At 42.2% G+C, this 22,994-nt stretch overlaps 1 protein-coding gene across 2 annotated transcripts in view; it reads left to right on the top strand.

Annotated features, from left to right (window-relative positions):
* Positions 1 to 22,994, top strand: part of LOC134336923 (SH2B adapter protein 2) — a 174,866-nt gene that overhangs the window by 25,556 nt on the left and 126,316 nt on the right. The gene's annotated exons all lie outside the window — the stretch shown is intronic.

The raw sequence follows: 22,994 nt of genomic DNA, 5'->3' as shown, positions 1-22,994 counted from the left end.
TGCCTCTCATCATCTTGTACAACTGGATCAGGTCACCTCTCATCCTCCGCCGCTCCAAGGAGAAAAGGCTGAGTTCACTCAACCTATTCTCATAAGGAATGCTCCCCAATCCAGGCAACATCCTTGTAAATCTCCACTGCACCCTTTCTATGGTTTCCACATCCTACCTGGAGTGAGGCGATCAGAACTGAGCACAGTACTCCAAGTGGGGTCTGACCAGGGTCCTATATAGCTGCAACATTACCTCTTGGCTCTTAAACTCAATCCCACGATTGATGAAGGCCATTGCACTGTATGCCTTCTTAACCACACAGTCAACCTGCGTATGGACTCGGACCCCAAGATCCCTCTGATCCTCCACACTGCCAAGAGTCTTGCCATTAACACTATATTCTGCCATTATATTTGACCTACCAAAATGAATACCTCACATTTATCTGGGTTGAACTTCATCTGCCACCTCTCACCCCAGTTTTGCATCCTATCAATGTCCCACTGTAACTTCTGACAGCCCTCCACACTATCCACAACACCCCCAACCTTTGTGTCATCAGCAAATTTACTAACCCATCCCTCCACTTCTTCATCCAGGTCATTTATAAACACCACGAAGAGTAGGAGTCCCAGAACAGATCCCTGAGGCACACCACTGGTCACCAACCTCCATGACTGTCTACAACTACTCTTTGCCTTCTGTGGGCAAGCTAGTCCTGGATCCACAAAGCAATGTCCCCTTGGATCCCATGCCTCCTTACTTTCTCAATAAGCCTTGTATGGGGTACCTTATCAAATGCCTTGCTGAAATCTATATACACTACATCAACCTCTCTACCTTCATCAATGTGTTTAGTCACATCCTCAAAAAATTCAATCAGGCCTGTAAGGCACGACCTGCCTTTGACAAAGCCATGCTGACTATTCCTAATCATATTATGCCTCTCCAAATATTCATAAATCCTGCCTCTCAGGATCTTCTCCATCAACTTACCATCCACTGAAGTAAGACTCACTGGTCTATAATTTCCTGTGCTATCTCTACTCCCTTTCTTGAATAATGGAACAACATCTGCAACCCTCCAGTCCTCCAGGCCCTCTCCCGTCCCCATTGATGTTGCTAAGATCATTGCCAGAGGCTCAGCAATCTCCTCCCTCACTTCCTACAGTAGCCTGGGGTACATCTCGTCTGGTCCCAGTGACTTATCCAACTTGATGCTTTCCAAAAGCTCCAGCACATCCTCCTCCTTAATATCTACATGCTCAAGCTTTTCAGTCCACTGTAAGTCATCCCTACAATCTCCAAGATCTTTTTTCGTAGTGAATACTGAAGTAAAGTACTCATTAAGTACCTCTGCCATCTCCTCTGGTGTCATACACACTTTTCCACTGTCACACTTGATTGGTCCTATTCTCTCACATCTTCGTAATAAGTTTACTTTAAAATTCTCTGCACCGTACATATGTAGAAAGGCACGAGAATCTTTAGTGACATACCAAATCTCCTCAAACTCATAGTAGAGCTGCTGGCATGCCTTCTTCATGATGTTGGGCCCAGGATAGATCCTCTGAGATATTGATGCTCCAGAACATGAAATTGCTCACCCTTTCCACCACTGACCCCTCAATGAAGACAGGTGTGTGTTCTCCTGACCTCCCCTTCCTGAATTCCTCAATCAATTCCTTGGTCTTGCTGATGTAGAGTGCAAGTCCTTGTTCTGATATCACTCAACCAGCCAGTCTATCTGCTTCTATACACCACTTCATCTCCACCTGAGATTCTGCCAACAACTGTGGTGACGTCAGCAAATATATAGATGCTGTTTGAGTTGTACTAATTCTAAAAATAGTTGAACATTGTACAATCATCAGTAAACATCCCCACTCTGACATTGCAATGAAAGAATCACCTTGGATGGGTTAGTAAGTTTGCTGATGACACAAAAGGTTGGAGGTGTTGTGGATAGCATGGGCAACTGACAGAGGTTACAGCAGGACATTGATAGGATGCAAAACTGGGCTGAGAAGTGGCAGATGGAGTTCAACCCAGATAACTGTGAAGTGGTTAATTTTGATAGGTCAAATATGATGACAGAATATAGTATTAATGGTAAGCGTCTTGGCAGTGTGGAGGATCAGAAGGATCTTGGGGTCTGAGTCCACAGGACGCTCAAAGCAGCTGCGCAGGTTGACTCTGTGGTGACAAAGGCACACGGTGCATTGGCCTTCATCAACTGTGGGATTGAGTTTAAGAGCTGAGAGGTAATGTTGCAGCGATATCGGACCCTGGTCAGACCCCACTTAGAGTACTGTGCTCAGTCTGGTCGCCTCACTATAGGAAGGACGTGGAAACTATAGAAAGGGTGCAGAGGAGAATTACAAGGATGTTGCCTGGATTGGGGAGCATGCCTTATGAGAATAGGTTGAGTGAACTTAGCCTTTTGTCCTTGGAGCGGCAGATGATGGGAGATGACCTGACAGAGGTGTATAAAATGATAAGAGGCATTGATCGTGTGGATAGTCAGAGGCTTTTTCCCAGGGCTGAAATGGCTAACCCGAGAGGGCACAGTTTTAAAGTGCTTGGAAGTAGGTACAGAGGAGATGGCAGGGGTAGGTTTTTCACGCAGAGCGTGGTGAGTGCGTGGAATGGGCTGCCGGTTATGGTGGTGGAGGCAGATTCGTTAGGGTCTTTTAAGAGACTCCTGGATAGGTACATGGAGCTTAGAAAAATAGAGGGCTATGGGTAACCCTAGGTAATTTCTACAGTAAGTACATGTCCTGCACAGCTTTGTGGGCTGATGGGCTTGTACTGTGCTGCAAGTTTTCTGTGTTTCTGTGTTTTACCAAATCTCACATGGTGGCCAGTTTGGGATTATCCTGAGAAATTGTTTGGCTTACTTAGTTGAGAAAACAAATATAGCTAGTCCCTGACACATGAGAAATATTTCTGTGCTTTTGAAACTCATTTGATTTGGTCTGAGTGTGGAAACATAGGGCAGAGCAACACAACATAAATTTTATACAGAATCTGAGAATTCTCTTCTGGATAAGCAGTAATTTGCGATGTTCCTGCACAATGTAGAATAATAAACAGTCCCTCACGACCTCTGGTATACTGATCTCGTGTTTCTGGGATGCGGCTGCATAGCTTTCACTGGGAAGGTCAAAGGAAAATTGTTGTTTCCTGTCCTTGACGTGTAAGATCACTATCATCCTCCTTCACACTGACAGGAAGTCTCTCAGTTGACAGCAGCTGTTTAGCACCATTCCTTCTAGCTAAGCTTTCTGTCTAGACTGTGTGTTCCCAGTGCCTGTCCAGCCCTCGGGGTTCACAGTTTTGGACTTTCTTCCAGCCAGTGATGTCCAGGAACAGATCCACTGTTTGCAGGAGAGCACCTCACCGTCATTGGATGAGAACGTTGGTGCTGGTCAGCTCTCAGGGAATTTGGCTGAATTTTCACTACTGCTGTACTAATGTTACTTGTGGGACACAACTGGAGTTGGGGCAGGGTGTGATCCACATACTGGGTGAAGGACTGCAGCAGGAGAGTAGCTGGTGAGTGGGATGCAATCTAAGATGTGGTGAGGGTGAGTGTCTGGGATTGGGATGGGGTGAAACCAATACATTAACTGATTTGGGAGGGGCATGGGTGAGTGTCAGGGAGGGGGTGTTGGAGTCAGAGACTTAATAGCACGGAAACATGCTCTTCAGACGCCAAACAGGTTGCTTGCCCGAGCCTGCATTAGATCCATTTCCCTCTAAACCTTTCCTGTCCATGTACCTGTCCCAAAGTCTTTGAAATATGACTGTTCCCCTCTCTGCCACTTTTTCTGGCAGCTCATTCCTATACCCAACACCTCTGTTAAAAAAAAAATCATTTGTCCCACATGTCCTCTTTAAATCTTTCCCCTCTTACTGTAAGCCTATCCAGTCTCTTCTTATAACTTGAGCCCTTCCGTTCTAGTAACATCCTTGTGAATCTTTTTTGCACTCTTTCTAGCTGAATGACATCTTTCCTATAGCTGGGTGATCAGAACTGCAGATGGAACTCCTAGTGTCATCTCAGTAATATTTTGTTCAGTTGTAACGTGTCTTTGCAATTCTTGTACTATATGCCCTAATGGAGGGCAACAAGTGTGTTCACTACCCTGTCTAACTGCATCAAGGAACCCCTAGAATGCTCTGTTTTAAAACACACTCTGGGGTCCTATGTAAGTCTTCCACTTGCCTGAGTTAAAATTTCAGCTGACATTGCCAGACACTTTCCCACTTAGACTGTACCCTGTAATAATCATGGTGAGGTTTTTCACTGTCCATGACACCATCAATATTGGGGTCTGTTGCAAATTTACTCACCATCATCTACACTTAGAGGCCACTTCATTAGGTACCTCCTTTACCTAATAGAGTAGTTACTGAGTGTATGTTTGAGGTCTTCAGCAGTAACCGATCCAGAGCAATTTTCAATGTGTTATGCGCTCACAAATCCCCTTCTGCATACCGCAGTTATAGCATGTGGTTACTTGAATTAACTGTCGCCTTCCTGTCAGCTTGAACCAATCTAGCTATTCTACTCGGACCTCTCATTTACAAGGCATTTTCGCCCATGGGACTACTGCCCACTGGATTTCTTTGTTTTTTGCATCATTCTCTGTAAACTCTAGAGATTGTTGTGCATGAAAACCCCAGGAGGTCAGCAGTTTGTGAGATGCTCAAACCACCCTGTCTGACACCATCATACACAACAAATTGGCGACGAGGTTAATGAACCTGCATCGTATCGGAACGCCATGTTTTAATTGATAACAGCACTCAGAAGAGGCAGAGTGAGGTCGTGAGTCTGAAAAGAAGCGGGAGTTCAGCCAGAGTTGGGAACATCGGAAGACCGAAAGACACAGTCGGAGCCATGGCACGTCTAGGTGAGACCACAGCCGGCGCTGAACCCCAGGGTTGAGGCTCTGCCTGCCTCAGAAGGGAGATTTAAAAAAAAGGAGCGACACATGCATCTAGCCAGAGTACACTCGCAACGCTAGCAGAAAAAAAGGTCACATGAGTCAAAAAGAAAACAAGGGACTGGGGCTAAATTAACATAACAAGGATAAATGAACACACCAGGGATTGTGTTAATTTGATAGTGGTATTGAAGACTGGGCAATTTATATCGAAAGAATAGAGCTATATTGTGATGCTAACGATGTTAATGAAGGAAAAAAAAGCCAACATCTTACTTAGTGTAATGGGTGTGAAAACATGGCCTGCTATGGAGCTTGTTAACCCCTGAAAAGCCAGCTGACAAAACGTTCAAGCGAATAGTGGACACTCCAACAGCATTTAAACCCCAAACCACTGGTCATTGCTGAGAGATTTAAATTTCATAAATGGAATCAGAGCAAAGATGAAAGCATTTCTGATTATGGTGCTGAATTGCGCAAATTATCAGAACATTGTCAATTTGGAGCTGGTCTATCAGACGCATTGAGGGACAGGTTAGTGTGTGGCATGCACTGTGAAACCACACAGAAGAAGCTCCTGTGTGAAAAAAGACCTTATGTTAGAGAAGGCGCGAAACATCTCAATACCATAAGAAACATGAAGCACAAGGTGCTTCACAGATACAACAAAAATCTCTGGAATATGCTACGAATAAAATGTCACTGCACAGAAATGAAGGAACGAAATGTTACTGTTGTGGGAACAGGTCACATGACCCTGATGATTATTGGTTTAAAGATAAAGAATGCAGAAACTGTGGCAAGCAGGGCCACACTGGCAGAGTATGCAAAGCTAGTAAACAGCAGGAAAAGGACAAAATACAGAGAAACAAGAAACCCCAGAAAGGAAAATACAACAATGCACACAAAATGAAAGAAAGCAATTCTGATGAAAATGACTCAGACAAAAGTGAATTGTCTTGTCTGTAACTTCACAGCGTGGAAGAGACAGATGATCGAAGAGTAATATGGATCACTCCACAAGTGGCAGGCGTGAGACTGAAAATGGAGTTGGACACAGGCTCAGCTTTAACAGTGATCTCTGTACGCGACTACAAATGACTGTTTTCTCACATACCTCTGAAACAACTAAACTACTAAAGACTTACACAGGACAGAGAGTGTGTCCCAAAGGTAATATTAAAGTGACAGGGACCTATGGAGACAAACACAGCAGCTGAACTTCTATGTACTGAAAAATGGAGGACCACCATTGCTGGGACGTGAATGGCTCAGGAGAATCCAGTTGGATTGGCTCACCATCAAGGCACTAGTTGTTTCAGCAAAGGAGGGCAGCAAGGCTACATCTGAGAGACTGTCACAAACACTTGCTGACTCTGAGGAAGTGTTCATGAAAGGAATAGGAACACTTCGGGGCATGAAGGCAAGGATTGAGATTGAGGAAAATGCATGTCCAAAATTTCACAAAGCCAGGCCAGTGCCATATGCAATCCGTCCTACAGTAGAGGCAGAGCTGAAAAATCTGGAGCAGACTGGGGTCCTGTCAAAGGTGGATTGGAGTGAGTGGGCCATGCCTATTGTTCCAGTGATGAAGAAAACCTCCAGCACAAAACCAGGAAAACCAAGCAAGGTGCGCATATGTGGAGACTTTAAAGTGACTGTTAACCCAGTGCTCCGCACAGTACAGTATCCTCTACCTCGTATTGACGACATCTGTGCTTCCCTGTCAGGAGGGGAACATTTCACAAAAATTAATTTGGCCCAGGCTTATCTCCAAATGGAAATCGATGAAGCATCCAAGAAATACCTGACAATAATTACACACAAAAGTCTTTACCAGTACAACAGGCTGGTGTTTGGGATGGCATCAGCTCCTGCAATCTGGCAAAGGACAATGGACCAGGTCCTGCAGGGGATTCCAGGGACTCAGTGTAACCTGGACGACATCATTGGCACCGGCACAGATGATGATGAACATCTTTCTAACCTAAAACAAGTGCTCACCAGGTTAAGAGAATATGGGCTCAGAGCTAATCGACAGAACTGTGAGATTTTCCAAAAAATTTCATACTGTGGGCATGTGATCAACAAGGATGGTTTACACATGTCTCAAGACAAGATAGAAGCGGTGATTAAGGCACCACCACCTGAAAATGTGTCTCAGCTGAGAGCATATCTTGGACTAGTGAACTATTACCACAAGTTCTTGCCTAACCTATCCACAGTCCTACACCCACTAAATGCAGTATTACAGACAGGGACACAATGGAAGTGGACTGAGAGCTGTGAGAAAGCGTTTCAGGAAACTAAAAGACTCATAACTTCAGAAGGAGTGCTTGCACTCTTTGACCCCTCCTTACCTATCCGACTGGCTTGTGATGCCTCGCCCCATGGGATAGGAGCTGTGTTATCGCACAAATTTCCAGATGACTCAGAAAGACCAATAGCCTTTGCCTCAAGAACGTTAACTTCAGCTGAACGCAACTACGCACAGATTGACAGAGAGGCTCTAAGCCTCGTGCGGGGAGTCATGAAATTCAGTCACTACCTATATGGTCAAAAGTTTACCCTGTTGACTGACCATCAGCCTCTCGTGTCAATCTTCAACCCAAGGAAAGGTGTTCCAGTGATGACAGCACAAAGGCTGCAGCGATGGTCCCTTTTCTTAGGAGGTCAGTGGTACGACATCCAACACAAGGGGACCAAGCAACACGGCAATGCAGATGGATTGTCACATTTACCACTGCCCACTTCTGTGGTAACTACGCAAATGGATTCAGCAGAGGTTTTTCACACAACAATAGTTGAACAATTACCAGTAACAAACAGCCTTACTGAAAGGGAAACATGCAATGACCCTATGTTGTCAAAAGTGTATGACATCACGGTAAAGGGATGGCCGGCGCGGGGTAACACACTGTTTCCAGCGAGGAAGGAGCAATTGTCAGTGTGTCGGGGAACACTAATGTGTGGCTCACGAGTTGTGATTCCTCCCAAGTTACACACCATAGTGCTGGAGGAACTGCACGAGGGGCATCTGGGTACCGTGAAGATAAAAGGTCTTGTCCGTGCCTATGTGTGGTGGCCAGGAATCGATAAACAAATTGAGGACTTGACCAAGAACTGCTCTGGATGTCAGAAGTTCCAGAACACACCACCACAAGCCCCTCTCCATCCACGAGAGTGGCCCTCATCACCATGGCAACGAGTGCACATCGACTTTGCTGGACCATTCATGAACTCTTATCTCTTTAATTGCCGTTGATGCACATTCCAAATGGCCAGAGGTCATCAAAATGAAGACAACCACATCGGAAAAGACCATTACAGTTCTGAGGACCATGTTCACCAGGAATGGCATACCAGAACAAATCTGCACAGACAATGGATGACAATTTGTTTCTGAAGAATTCCAAAGTTTTGTGAAGAACAATGGAATCAAGCACTTTACATCTGCCCCTTACCATCCATCCACAAATGGCTTGGCAGGAAGATTTGTACAAACATTCAAGAAAACCATCAAGACAAGGGACAGCGAAAATCGACCACTACAACACAAAATAGACAGCTTCCTCCTTGCCTATCGTAATGCAGTACATGCAACCACTAACCAGACTCCAGTGATGACGTTTCTGAACAGGAACCTGAGGTCCCACATGGATCTTCTCAAACCAAATGTACGGCGTGATGTGGAGAACAGACAGTTCAAACACTTGAATGTTAAGTCAACACGGAGCTTCAGTGTGGGACAGTCAGTTCTTGCATGGGATTACCAGACTGAAAAGTGGCAGCCGGGTATAATTTCCGCCATAGATGGGCCACTGATGTGGAAGAAGTACAGATGGGAGAGAACGTATGGAGATGTCATGTGGAGCAAATCCTGAATGCTCAGGTGGAAAACACAACAACACCTTGCCCGGACTCCCCGGACCGGACATGGAAGCAAACACTCCTGATGTGACCACATCAGCCTCGCCCACAGATAAGTCTGTCATCAGTGCTGAGGACCCACCTGATGTACCTGTGGAGACTAATTCCCCAAATCAAACGTTGCAGGGCAGACGTTACCCAGAGAGGCAGAGAAGGACTCCCCAGAGACTTCAGTTATAATTATTATTATTATTATGTTACTTTGTTGTAATTTCATATTATTACATTATTAACTAAACAGTTGGTGGGCGTTTGTATATTAAGGGTACACATACAGTATTTGTTTAGCGTAGTGTACCTGTTAACTTAAAAAAAACAGTTGATACACTTTTAAGATAAAAGGGGAGGAGTTACCATATAGCCTACTGTATAATATGGGACTATTTTATGTCGTTGTAACACGTTATTGAGCATGCACTATTAGGCGCGTATTGATCTGTATATATGTGTTCAGTTTGGGTTCCATAAGTAAAAAGCCCTGTTAACTTAGCTCCAGTCTCTAGCGTTTTTATCTGTAGTTTTGTTGTGTAACGTACGCAACAGATTTTAAATAATAAAGGACAATATTGTGAATTAAATTAAAGTCACACATGACTTAGTTTTTAAATGAAAACTGTCAACCCCCAAAGCTAGTAGTGCAGCCTGCATTTGCTTTCTTTCAACCTTGTATGCTTCAAGGTAAGATACAAGGAATAATTAGGCAGAGTATGCCCAATTCCAAGTTGAATCAATATAATTTCTTCCCTTCTTGTCTTGCCCCCTTCTCCCATTAATACAACAGTTTTATGTATTCAGTAAAGGGGTCTCCCCTTATGCCCATTACCCCACAGGTCTTGCAATAATCCCCTGATTCTGAGCCCCACCAACCCCTTAGCTCCTGATCTGCTAAGTGGAAGATCTATATCCACAGATAAACTTTTAACAGCGTTTTTGGCCAAACAATCAATGTCTCTATGTACAGGAACCCATAGGAAGAGGACATGTAGACCAATACCTTGAATGTGAAATAAAATTTGTAGAGCTTCCAGCAGTAAATCAGACTTACTGCCAGAATGACCTGTTTTAAGACTAGTCAAAACCAAAAAAGAATCTGAACAAATTATAACCTTGCAAGGACAGATTTCCTGCACTACTGTAAGCCCAAAATAATGGCAACCAGTTCTGCAGTATACACTGATAAATAGTGAGATCTTTCTTTATTGTTACCTGTAATTCAGGCACAAAAACAGCCACACCAACATTTCCTGTTAACTTATCTTTTGATCCATCAGTAAAAATGGTTAACTTATCACAATAATTCTCCTTAACATACTGATGAACCAACAGAGTCTTGGGTATATCAGGATCCTTCAATTTCATTAAATCATGCAACCTAAAATCAAGTGAAGCCATTGGAAAAAACCATGATTACTGAAAAAGCTACAGTGGGACAAATTACACGATCCAGCAAACCCATATTCCTAGCATGATGAGAACCCAGCCACCGAAAACTAAAAACACTCTGCTTGTGATGTTCCCCACAGACTAACAACACACTTTTAGCAGGGTGATCATTCCTCTGCCCCCTCAAGTTAGATTATGAAGACACGCAGTCCCCTTTTATTGTCATTTAGTAATGCATGCGTTAAGAAATGATACAATATTTCCTCTGACGTGATATCACAAAAACAGGACAAACCAAGACTGAAAAAACTGACAAAGCCACATAATTATAACATATAGTTACAACAGTGTAACAATACCATAACTTGATGAAGAAAGTCCGTGAGCACAGTAAAAGTTCAAAGTTTCTCAAATGCCCCACATCTCACGCAGACGGGAGAGGGAAGAAAAACTCTCCCTGCCATGCCGACCACAATCCGACTCTGAGTCATCCGAAAACTTCGAGCTCTGATCAGCTCTCCGACACCGAGTACTGAGCGCCATCTCTGTCCGAGCAATTCAACCTCTTTCTCAGTCGCCAAAAGCAGGCAAGGCTGGGGATTTTGAGCCCTACCCTCCGAAAGATTTCCGACCTCACAGTAACGACAGCAGCGGATGAGCGTTTCAGAAATTTCTCCAGATGTTCCTCTGTGATTTCACGTCCATTCTCCATCAAATCGGAATTGCCCACGGCCCCTATTTAACAGATACGACATCATTTTTCACCGGAGAGCTGCGAACGCGCTGCCATCGTCTCCTCCCGCCTTCAGTTAACCCAGTTTATTAACAACAACTTCATCCTCCGCAACTGTAAGGGTAATTGTCCCATTTCAACCAGTAAAGCTGAAACAGGAGATGACCTTACTGCACCACAACACAGTCTTAAAGCCTGAGCTTGTATCACATACAAACACTTTAGATTTTGAAGATGAAGCTGATCAATAAACCACACAGCCATAATCAAGTACTGATCTAATTAAGCAAATATATAAAGTCAGAGATTTTTGTGTAGCACTCCAAGAATACCCACATAGACACTTAAGGATGTTTAATGCCGCTTTACATTTGTCAGTTATCTTACTGGTATGGTGCTTCCATGTCAGCTTATTATCCAGCCACATGCCAAAAGCTCTTATCACTGACACTTCTTCAAGAGTTTGACTATACAGTTTCAAATTGAGTGCAGGGTTCTTCATCCTCTTTGTAAAACATATAACTTGTGTTTTAACAACTGAAAGCTTAAAACCATCTATTTGCCCTCTGTACAACTTGTTAATTGCATTCTATATATGATTAAATGAAATTTTTTCTCCTGATTCACAATGCTCCATCATCTGCAAAAAATGATTTTCCCACCCCAGTGCCTATTTCGGAGAAAATATCATTAATCATAATATTAAACAATAAAGGGCTGCAAATATTGCCTTGTGCAGACCCATTTTCTATCTCATAGAAGCCCGAATATATCTTTCCTACCTTTACCTGCATAGACCATCTAAATAAGAAACTCATAAAAAAATTATATAGCCTCCCTGCTATTCCGAATTTCTATAATTTAATCAAAAGACCCTCCCTCCATAACATATCATATGCTTTCATTATATCATGACCATATTATATTGTAACATATCATATGCTTTTATTATATCTGCTCTCACGACCAGACTATGTAACAGTTTCTTCCCCCAAGCCATCACACTCCTCAATACCCAGAGCCTGGACTGATACCAACCTACTGCCCTCTACTGTGCATGTTGTCTTGTTTATTATTTATTGTTATTTCTTGTACTGCCTGCGCTGTTTTGTGCACTTTATGCAGTCCTGGATAGGTCTGTAGTCGAGTGTAGTTTTTGTGTTTTTTCTTACGTAGTTCATTGTAGTTTTTGTATTGTTTCATGTAGCGCCATGGTCCTGCAAAACATTGTCTCATTTTTACCATGTTCTGTACATGCAGTTATGGTTGAAATGACAATAAAAAGTGATTTGACTTGACTGACTTGATATCAATAAGTACTGCTATTACAACTTTATTTACCTATGCTTTCCTAATATCATCTTCCAAACATAAAACTGAATCCAATGTCATTCTACCCTTCCAAAATCTGCTGTTTCACCTCTTTTTTTCCCCAAGTATACTTCAACCACACTATTACTATATGTTCCATAAGTTTACACATATGGGATATTAATGATATTGGTCTATAACTAGAAGGATCTGACAGGGGTTTTTCAGATTGGAATAGGCACTACTACTGCCATTTTTCATGAGGAGAAAAGATGGCCTAAATTTCAAATACAGTGGCATGCAAAAGTTTGGGCACCCCGGTCAAAATTTCTGTTGCTGTGAATAGCTAAGTGAGTAAAAGATGAGTAAAAGGCATAACGTTAAAGAGGACACATTTCTTTGATACTTTAAGCAAGAAAACTTTTTTATTTCCATCTTTTACAGTTTCAAAATAACAGAAAAGGAAAAGGGCCCGAAGCAAATGTTTGAGCACCCTGCATGGTCAGTACTTCGTAACACCCCCTTTGGCAAGTATCACAGCTTGTAAACCATATAACTGTACAACAATTACAGCACAGAAACAGGCCATCTTGGCCCTTCTAGTCCGTGCTGAACTCTTACTCTCACCTAGTCTCACCGACCTGCACTCAGCTCATAACCCTCCATTCCTTTCCTGTCCATATAGCTGTCTAATTTAACTTTAAATGACAACATCGAACCTGCCTCAACCACTTCTGCTGGAAGCTCGTTCCACACAGCTACCACTCTCTCAGTAAAGAAGTTCCCCCTCATGTTACCCCTAAACTTTTGCCCTTTAACTCTCAACTCATGCCCTCTTGTTTGAAGCTCCCCCACTCTCAATGGAAAAAGCCTATCCACGTCAACTCTATCAATCCCCCTCATAATTTTAAATACCTCTATCAAGTCCCCCCTCAACCTTCTATGCTCCAAAGAATAAAGACCCAACTTGTTCAACCTTTCTCTGTAACTTAGGAGATGAAACCCAGGTAACATTCTAGTAAATCTTCTCTGTACTCTCTCTATTTTGTTGACATCTTTCCTATAATTCGGTGACCAGAACTGTACACAATACTCCAAATTTGGCCTACCAATGCCTTGTACAATTTCAACATTACATCCCAACTCCTGTACTCAATGCTCTGATTTATAAAGGCCAACATACCAAAAGCTTTCTTCACCACCCTATCCACATGAGATTCTACCTTCAGGGAACTATGCACCATTATTCCTAGATCCCTCTGTTCTACTGCATTCTTCAATGCCCTACCATTTACCATGTATGTCCTATTTTGATTAGTCCTACCAAAATTTCACATTTATCAGTATTAAACTCCATCTGCCATCTTTCAGCCCACTCTTCTAACTGGTCTAAATCTCTGTGCAAGCTTTGAAAACCTACTTCATTATCCTCAACTCCACCTATCTTAGTATCATCTGCATACTTACTAATCCAATTTACCACCCCATCATCCAGATCATCAATATATATGACAAACAACATTGGACCAGTACAGATCCCTGAGGCACACCACTAGTCACCGGCCTCCAACCTGACAAACAGTTATCCACCACTACTCTCTGGCGCCTCCCATCCAGCCACTGCTGAATCCATTTTACTACTTCAATATTAATACCTAACAATTGAACCTTCCTAACTAACCCTCCGTGTGGAACCTTGTCAAAGGCCTTACTGAAGTCCATATAGACAACATCCACCACTTTATGCTCATCAACTTTCCTAGTAACCTCTTCAAAAAATTCAATAAGATTTGTCAAACATGACCTTCAACGCACAAATCCATGTTGACTGTTCCTAATCAGACCCTGTCTATCCAGATAATTATATATACCATCTCTAAGAATACTTTCCATCAATTTACCCACCACTGACATCAAACTCACAGGCTGATAATTGCTAGGTTTACTCTTAGAACCCTTTTTAAACAATGGATCAACGTGAGCAATACGCCAATCCTCCGGCACCATCCCCGTTTCTAATGACATTTGAAATATTTCTGTCAGAGACCCTGCTATTTCCACACTAACTTCCCTCAAGGTCCTAGGGAATATCTTGTCAGGACCCAGAGACTTATCCACTTTTATATTCCTTAAAAGCACCAGTACTTCCTCTTCTTTAATCGTCATACTTTCCATAACTACCCTTCTTGTTTCCATTACCTTACACAATTCAATATCCTTCTCCTTAGTGAATACCGAAGAAAAGAAATTGTTCAAAATCTCCCCCATCTCTTTTGGCTCTGCATATAGCCATCCATTCTGATTCTCTAAGGGACCAATTTTATCCCTCACTATCCTTTTGCTATTAATATAACTGTAGAAACCCTTTGGATTTATTTTCACCTTACTTGCCAAAGCAACTTCATATCTTCTTTTAGCTTTTCTAATTTCTTTCTTAAGATTCTTTTTACATTCTTTATATTCCTCGAGCCCTTCATTTACTCCAAGATGCCTGTATTTATTGTACATATCTCTCCTTTTCCGAAACAAATTTCCAATATCCCTTGAAAACCATGGCTCCCTCAAACTTTTAACCTTTCCTTTCAACCTAACAGGAACATAAAGATTCTGTACCCTCAAAATTTTGCCTTTAAATGACCTCCAAAAAGTTCTATTCACAAGGTTCAAAGGAACATCTAAACAAGCCTAATGCATTTTGGAAACAAGTCCTGTGGACTGATGAAGTTAAAATAGAACTTTTTGGCCGCAGTGAGCAAAGCTATGTTTGGAGAAAAAAGGGTGCAGAATTTCATGAAAAGATCCCCTCTCCAACTGTTAAGCATGGGGGTGGATCGATCATGCTTTGGGCTTGTGTTGCAGCCAGTGGCACAGGGGACATTTCACTGGTGGAGGGAAGAATGAATTCAATTAAATACCAGCAAATCTCACACCGTTTGTAAAAAAGCTGAAGATGAAAAGAGGATGGCTTTTACAACAGGATAATGAACCTAAACACACCTCAAAATCCACAATGGACTACCTCAAGAGGCACAAGCTGAAGGTTTTGCCATGGCCCTCACAGTCCCCTGACCTAATCATCATTGAAAATCTGTGGATAGACCTCAAAAGAGCAGTGCATGCAAGACAGCCCAAGAATCTCACAGAACTAGAAGCCTTTTGTAAGGAAGAATGGGTGAAAATCCCCCAAACAAGAATTGAAAGACTCTTAGCTGGCTACAAAAAGCGTTTACAAGCTGTGACACTTGCCAAAGGGGGTGTTACTAAGTACTGCCATGCAGGGTGCCCAAACTTTTGCTTTGGGCCCTTTTCCTTTTCTGGTATTTTGAAACTGTAAAAGATAGAAATAATAGTTTTCTTGCTTAAAATATTAAAGAAATGTGTCATCTTTACCTTTATGCCTTTTGGAAATCAGTTCATCTTTTACTCGCTTAGCTATTCACAGTAACAGAAATTTTGACCAGGGTTGCCCAAACTTTTGCATGCCACTGTATGATTCAGAAATTTTAATATTATCTTGAGAGTTGTCAGCCATATGTTTAAACATACTGTCACTTTCTGGTATCACGTACCCTGTGACAGGAATAAAGAACCAGCAGAGATGGAAAACACTTTGGAATCCAGTATTGCTATAAGCTAATGATATTTATTAGTAACTACGCAATACAGTAATATAAATGTAGATAAGTCAAACAAGTTAGCCATGTTTATATATATATAAGTAAGTATATCAGTAAGTGTGGAAATATATGTATGAAAAAACCAAGTTTCTTTAAGTCTAGGGGTAAAAAGATACAGTCTTACGATGATGAGTAAAGTTTAGTTCAGTTCGTAGTATTGAATCGAGTAGTGATAGAGAGGGAGAGATTTGAGTCTTCAGGTGAGCTGATGCTGTCGATTTTCTCGTTCTCCTTCGAAATCCTTTAAAAGTCACCAACTGTGACCTTAACAAAAGGGACCGGTCTTCTGTGTGGAGCCATCCCCCAGGCGAGGGTGGACACATGGACAACTCCCCACTAGTCAACCCCTTCTTTCCACTGAAAGAGCAACGGATCGATCCGCCTGATCGATCCTCTGAAACCCATTTTCCTTGCGAGCAGAACAATGCTCATTCAGTGTCCAAACATGTGTCTGAGGTCTGTATCATCTGACCTCCTATTTTATCTTCCCGTGCTGAGCATCAACTGTCATTCAAATAACTCCTCCTTCCTGTCTCTGTGAAGAAATGCAAGCAGGCAAAAGTCTTTGAGAAGTATCAACAACCTGGCGAAATTCATAATATCGAGTGTCCATCAAATAACCGCCCTTGGTTACCATAGCAACTTACGAGCTGCTCGGTGCTGTCTCCAACTCAGCAGAAATCCAAAAGTTACTTCCAGTGCCTTAAAGTGACAGTCTAACAGTTAGTCTTCGTCTCGCTCTCTCTCTCTCTTTCAAAACATCTGTCAGTGTTAAATAACTCTCTCTCTCTCTCTTTTCAAAAGCACAGTTCATAGGGGTAATTCAGGACCCCATCACAATACAATAACATATCATCCTTGCCACACATTTTAATTCCACGTCCCATTCCCATTCTGATATGTCTATCCACGGCCTGCTCTACTGTAAAGATGAAGCCAGACTCAGGTTGGAGGAACAACACCTTATATTCCGTCTGGGTAGCCTCCAACTTGACAGCATGACCATTGACTTTTCTAACTTCTGCTAATGCCCCACCTCCCCCTCATACCCCATCCGTTATTTATTTATATACACACATTCTTTTTCTCTCTCTCCTTTTTCTCCCTTTGTCCCCCTCACTATACCCCTTGCCCATCCTCTGGGTTTTTCTCCCCTCCCCCTTTCCCTTCTCCCTGGGCCTCCTGTCCGATGATCCTCTCATATCCCTTTTGCCAATCAACTGTCCAGCTCTTGGCTCCATCCCTCCCCCTCCTGTCTTCTATCATTTTGGATTTCCCACTCCCCCTCCGACTTTCAAATCTCTTACTAGCTCTTCCTTCAGTTAGTCCTGACGAAGGGTCTCGGCCCGAAACGTCAACTCTACCTCTTCCTAGAGATGCTGCCTGGCCTGCTGCGTTCACCAGCAACTTTGATGTGTGTTGCTTGAATTTCCTGAAGCTATCTGACCTGTACTATTAATAGATTTCATAAATTCACACAAGCAAAACTCTACATCACTAATACTATCATTGCAACAGCTAGGTTCCAACACATCAAGGTATTCACTTAGAACCTTATCCCTACATTGTTCAGACTCTTCACTTAAATTATCTTGATTATGAATTGCAGCAAATGACTGAGCCAGTAACTCAACCTCTTCGTTTCAGTATCCAGCATATTACCTTCTTTAATCAATACTGGAATGTTACACTGGACAACAAAGATTTTGCTTCCTGAATACCTTTAAGTGTATCTTATGAATTTTGGGCTACTGATCATGATAATCACCATGAAATTTCCCTACCACGCACCATTTTTTAAATAAACTTATGTTTATTATTTCAATTCATAATTCAAGTCAATTAAAATGCTGCCTACAATGTAAACTGGAAAGTTTCCTATCTTGCCCAGGCGTGCTTGGGCAGGCTTAGGCAGCCCGGCTGCTGCATGGCAGGACAGGTTTTAGTAATAGTTATTGGGTTCCGGACTGTAAGGATGGAATTTGCTATCACCAGGCACAAAAATTTCTATGAAGGATTTTGATATTTGAGACTGATGCTTCCCAGAATAACTGATTAAGGAAAGCATTTTTGTTGGTCCACAAATCAAACAGGTCATCAATGACAGGCAATTTGAAGAATTTCTAGTGGGACCGGAGAAAATCACATTGAAGGCCTTCAAGGAAGTTGTTGGAATTTTTCTCGGCATCTACAGAGCACCAAACTAAATGCAGTTGGTTGAAAGCATGCTTCAAGCTTATAAAACGATGAAATGCAACACGTCACTAAAGATTCATTTTCTGCATTCCTGTTTAGACTTCGTCCCTGCAAAGCTTGGTGCTGTTAGTGACGAGCATGGTGAAAGGGTTCACCAGGACATTGCGGTCATGGAGAAAAGATACCAGGGCAACTGGAATCCATCAATGCTGGCGAATTATTGTTGGGCACTTAAGCGAGAAGCCTCAGACACTAAGTACAAATGAAAATCATTAACAAAATATCTTTAACTTAGTTGAACTATTGCCAAGCATCAGCAGCATTATGCAATTAAACACATTATATTCAATAAAAGTTAATTTGTTGTTTCTCCAAATTCCTACGTGATACAAGTAGTCTGAAATTATATTTGTGTTCATCTTCAAGCAGTCTATCATAAACAAAAAAAAATTCTGAGGAAGCAACACTTTTGAAAAAATTTGTTGTCCAGTGTTATTAGCCCTATGAATCCCACCCCCCCCCCCATTTTTTTAATCATTTCCCAAACATCTCTTAAGTTTAATACCCCTTCCAATACTGGCATAATATAACCTACAGTAAACATTTTTCGCAACCTTCACTACTTTCCTCACCATAGCCTGTGCCCTTTTATACTTAATAAGGTCACTGGGAGACTGATACTACTTAACTTTTCTAAACGTCTTATTTCTCTCCTTAATTGCCTCTGCACACTCCTCAGTCCACTGTGGTACAGCCTTTCTCCTATTAATGTCCTTTTTAATAGGAATCACTTCCACTGCAAATTTATGAATAATGTAACATAACCTTTCATTGCAGAAATCCACATCATCCTCAACATTCAGCCCTGACAGACATTCATCACATAAAATCTTAAACCTCTCTGAAGTTCGCTTTACCGAAGTTCCACTTCCTAAAGGTGGCCTTCTGTCCCCTATTTAATCTATACCCAAGCTTATAAATATAGGAAAATGATCATTTCCCAATGTTTCATCTCCCATGACATCCCACTCACTTGCCCCAGCCAGAATGTTTAAAACTAAAGTTAATTTATAGCAGTTTCAGAACTATTATGAATATTAACTCTGGAGCCCCTCCCATCATTAAGACACACAAGCTGTGAAATATCTAAAAATTCGTCTACAATCAAACTATTACCATCATTCTGCAAACAACCCCACAGTGAACATCCCACACCAAACAACCCTTAGTGAGCTAGAGCTACATGTGCTTTCCAGCAAATCGATCACAATTCTTGATCATGTCTGTATGCATTTATGCATTGAGTTGCCACTGCATGACCGGCTGATTAGGTAGTTGAATTAACAAACATGTGTGCCTTTTCAAGTGACTGCTGAGTATACATTCTCACCTGAATCATTAAGACAGATAACAACAACTCTGGTCACAGCCTCCACTCTGGAAAAGCATTCTCCTCTTCCACAGTCTGACTACTTACACCAATCCCATTTTATATCTATTTGGCTAACTCACCTGGATCCCTGTGGTCAAACTTTCCATGCAGGATGTTGCAAGACCTTGCTAGCCTTGCCCTTGTCAATCCCCTTGGTCACCTCTTAAAAAGGCACTCAGTCAAAATCATGAGACGAGTTCCTGTGCTCCAAATGGGAGGTAGATCCTGTCCGTCAGAATCCCCTCCACAACTTCCCCACCCCTGATTTCAGGCCCACCAGCCTGGAGTTCCCTGACTGGTCCTTGCAGCCTGGTAGCTGGGTGAGAGAGAGGGGATGTAGGATGGGGTTCTCTTTCATCATGTATTTGTCTTTAGGAAAATGATCCACTATCCCCCCCAACAGAACAGATTCCACCCTCCCTATAATCCACTCCACCTCTCATGAACCATTCCACCCCCACCTTCCCTGTGAACGATTCTCCCCCACACACCACACCACAATGTGGACCAATTGTCGGCATTAACAAAAATTGGCCTTTGTAAGGTGCATGGAACATGCGTTCTGAGACTGTGAACAGAAGTATGTCCTAGACGTGGCACCGACAGTGTGAACCAATGCCTACCTGGATTCTATTGTGGAAGGAGAGAGATGGAGGAGTCTATGGAGAGAACTCCAGTGCCGAAGGTTGCATGCTGACTGATCACAGAGCCAAGGGAGTTGTGGAGATTTTGGGACTGGGCCCAGAATGGCATCTGTGAAGTTTGTAGTGCTGGAAGAGCAGACAGAGAGATTTATTGGTCATTTGTGGGGGTGGCTGGAACAGCAAGTCTTTGATAGAGACACTGTGTTGTGGGGAAGGATCCCTGGCTATGGTTTGTGAAGAGGACAATTCCAATTTGGACCAGTACTAGCTGTGCCCCTCCCAGGAGACCAGTGACTGTTTCACTAAGGCTGATGTGTTGGGGAAACCACCACCACCAGCTCGGTTAACCCCACAGACACAAGGCTACCTCTCTGCTGAATCCTCTACCCACCTACCGGTAGTTTCTCCAGCCCTCCTGTTTGTTCACTATCCTCATTCTCTCAAACTTGCAGCTAAAGTTTGCACACCCCTTGCATGTCATGCCCCTGAACAGCCTGGCTTGGTTTGCTGGGAATTCAGATCCATCACAGAGGGAGAGACGGATTTTATAACCTTTTCTAGAAACCTATAAAATTATGAAAGGAATAGATAGCATAGAGGCAGAAATGTTGTTTCCACTGTTAAGTGAAACTACAAATTAGGGGACGTAGCCTCAAAATTTGGGGGAATAGATTTAGAATGGATATGAGGAGAAACTTTTTCCAGAGTTGTGATCTGTGGAATTCTTTGAACAGGGAAGCAGTGGAGGCTACCCCATTAAGACACAGTTTGATAGATTTTTGTATAGCAGGGGAATTAAGATTATGGGGAAAGGGTGGGTGGGTGGAGCTGAGTCCACAGCCAGGTCTTATTGCATGATGGACCAGATGACTGACTCCTGCTCCTATTTCTTATGTTCGTACATCATCAGTCGGTGTTACTCTTGTGTTTGTCTCAGTTACTCAGTGCAACAAAGACATACAGCAGTGCCAGAAAGTTTGTGGACCCTGTAGAATTTTCACTATTTCTGCATAAACAGGACCTAAAATGTGATCAAAACTAGATAAAGAGAACCCAATTAAATAAATAATACAAAAATGTTGTACTTGTTCATTTATCTATTGGGAAAAAATGATGTATTATTACATGTATTTGTTGGGAAAAGTGTATGAACCTTTGCTTTCAGTATCTGGTGTGACCTCCTTGTACAATAATAACTTCAGCCAAATGTTTCTGGTGACTGTTGATCAGTCCTGCACATCAGCTAGGAGGAATTCCTTACAAAACTGCTTCAACTCTGGAATGTTCTGTGGGCTTCCTTGCATGAACTGCTTGCTTCAGGTCCTTCCACAATTATAAGATTAAGGTCCAGACTTTGACTCGGCCATTCCAAAGTGTGAATTTTCTTCCTTTTAAACCATTCTGTTGGTGATTTACTCTTGTCTTTTGGATCATTGTCTTGTTGTATTATCTGACTTTTATTAAGCTTCTGGATCTTAGCAGGATGCCCCTTCCTAGGGAGAGTAGCAACAGTACTGAATTTCCTCCATTTTAGACAATATCTCAGGTCTTTAGAAATGCTTTTGTAGCCTTTTTCAGCTTCATACATCTCTATAATTAGTTTTCTAAGGTCCTCTGCAAGTTGTTTCGATTGAGGTATGATGCACATAAGCAGTTCTTTGTTGAGAAGAGCAGGCTCTGTCAGTAACCTGACTTTGTGTGTCTTTTTATAGGGCAGGGCACCTCTACAACCCACACTTCCAATCTCATCTCATTAATTTGAAGCTTTTTCAGCAGTCATTCTCCAGAGGTTTACATACCTTTTCCAAGAATTATATGAAATATTGGATCATTTTTCTCAATAAATAAATGAATAATTAAAATGTTTTTGTGTTATTTATTTAATTGGGTTCTCTATCTAGTTTTAGGACATGAAGACCTGATCACATTTTAGGTCATATTTATGCACAAATAGAGAAAATTTTACAGGGTTTACAAACATTCCAGCACCACTGTATAGTTGCATTCAAGCTGTTTTGGATGTCTGACTACACACAATTAATTCTATCCCTGTCCTTCCTGATTTGATTGCAATGTCTTGTCCTGCAGTTTATTGCAAGTTTGTGTCCGTCATTGTTCTGCTTGCTGTTGGACCATTGTCTTCTGATGAACCTCAGCAATGATCATTAATATTTACAAAGGCTGTTGGGATGTGTGTTTTTTAAGATATGTCTGAGCCTCCTGTTTAAGAGGGCCATTGTCAAACCACAATGTTCTTTGGTAGAAACTGCTCTCTCAGTACAGCTGCCTATTACCTGTTACAAGGGGCAGGTCAGTGTGACGCACTGTTACATGGGACAGTTTGGGGTGATGTTCACAGTGACAGGTGACGCAGCTCACTCAGTTAGAGGGAAGAGGGAAGAATACTCCAGCTGTTGTTGTGAACAGTTCCATACCACAGGCATTTGAAGGACGGCCAACTCCATTTTCAAAGATTTCATCCATCACTGCTGTCAAGCTCTAGCACTTTATGCAGTCTGGCTCACTGACTAAGGAACAGAGGGGTAAAAAAGAACTTTTATGCCCAGTGAATAGTGTAAAATCTGGAACAGAACCAGCTGGTGAGTGTGGCAAACAGATTCTATCGAAATGATTGAGAAAGCATTAGATAAATGGGTAAATCTGCAGCTGTATGATGAATTGAACAACATGTTTGTAAGAACTGTGAAGGCAGAATGGGGCCATATGTTTCCTTTGATTCC

This window comes from Mobula hypostoma, chromosome 23 (assembly GCF_963921235.1).
Source record: "Mobula hypostoma chromosome 23, sMobHyp1.1, whole genome shotgun sequence".
In the NCBI taxonomy this organism is placed as follows: domain Eukaryota; kingdom Metazoa; phylum Chordata; class Chondrichthyes; order Myliobatiformes; family Myliobatidae; genus Mobula; species Mobula hypostoma.
The sequence above is the reverse complement of the archived record's forward strand: the minus strand, read 5'-3'. Positions and strand labels throughout refer to the sequence as shown.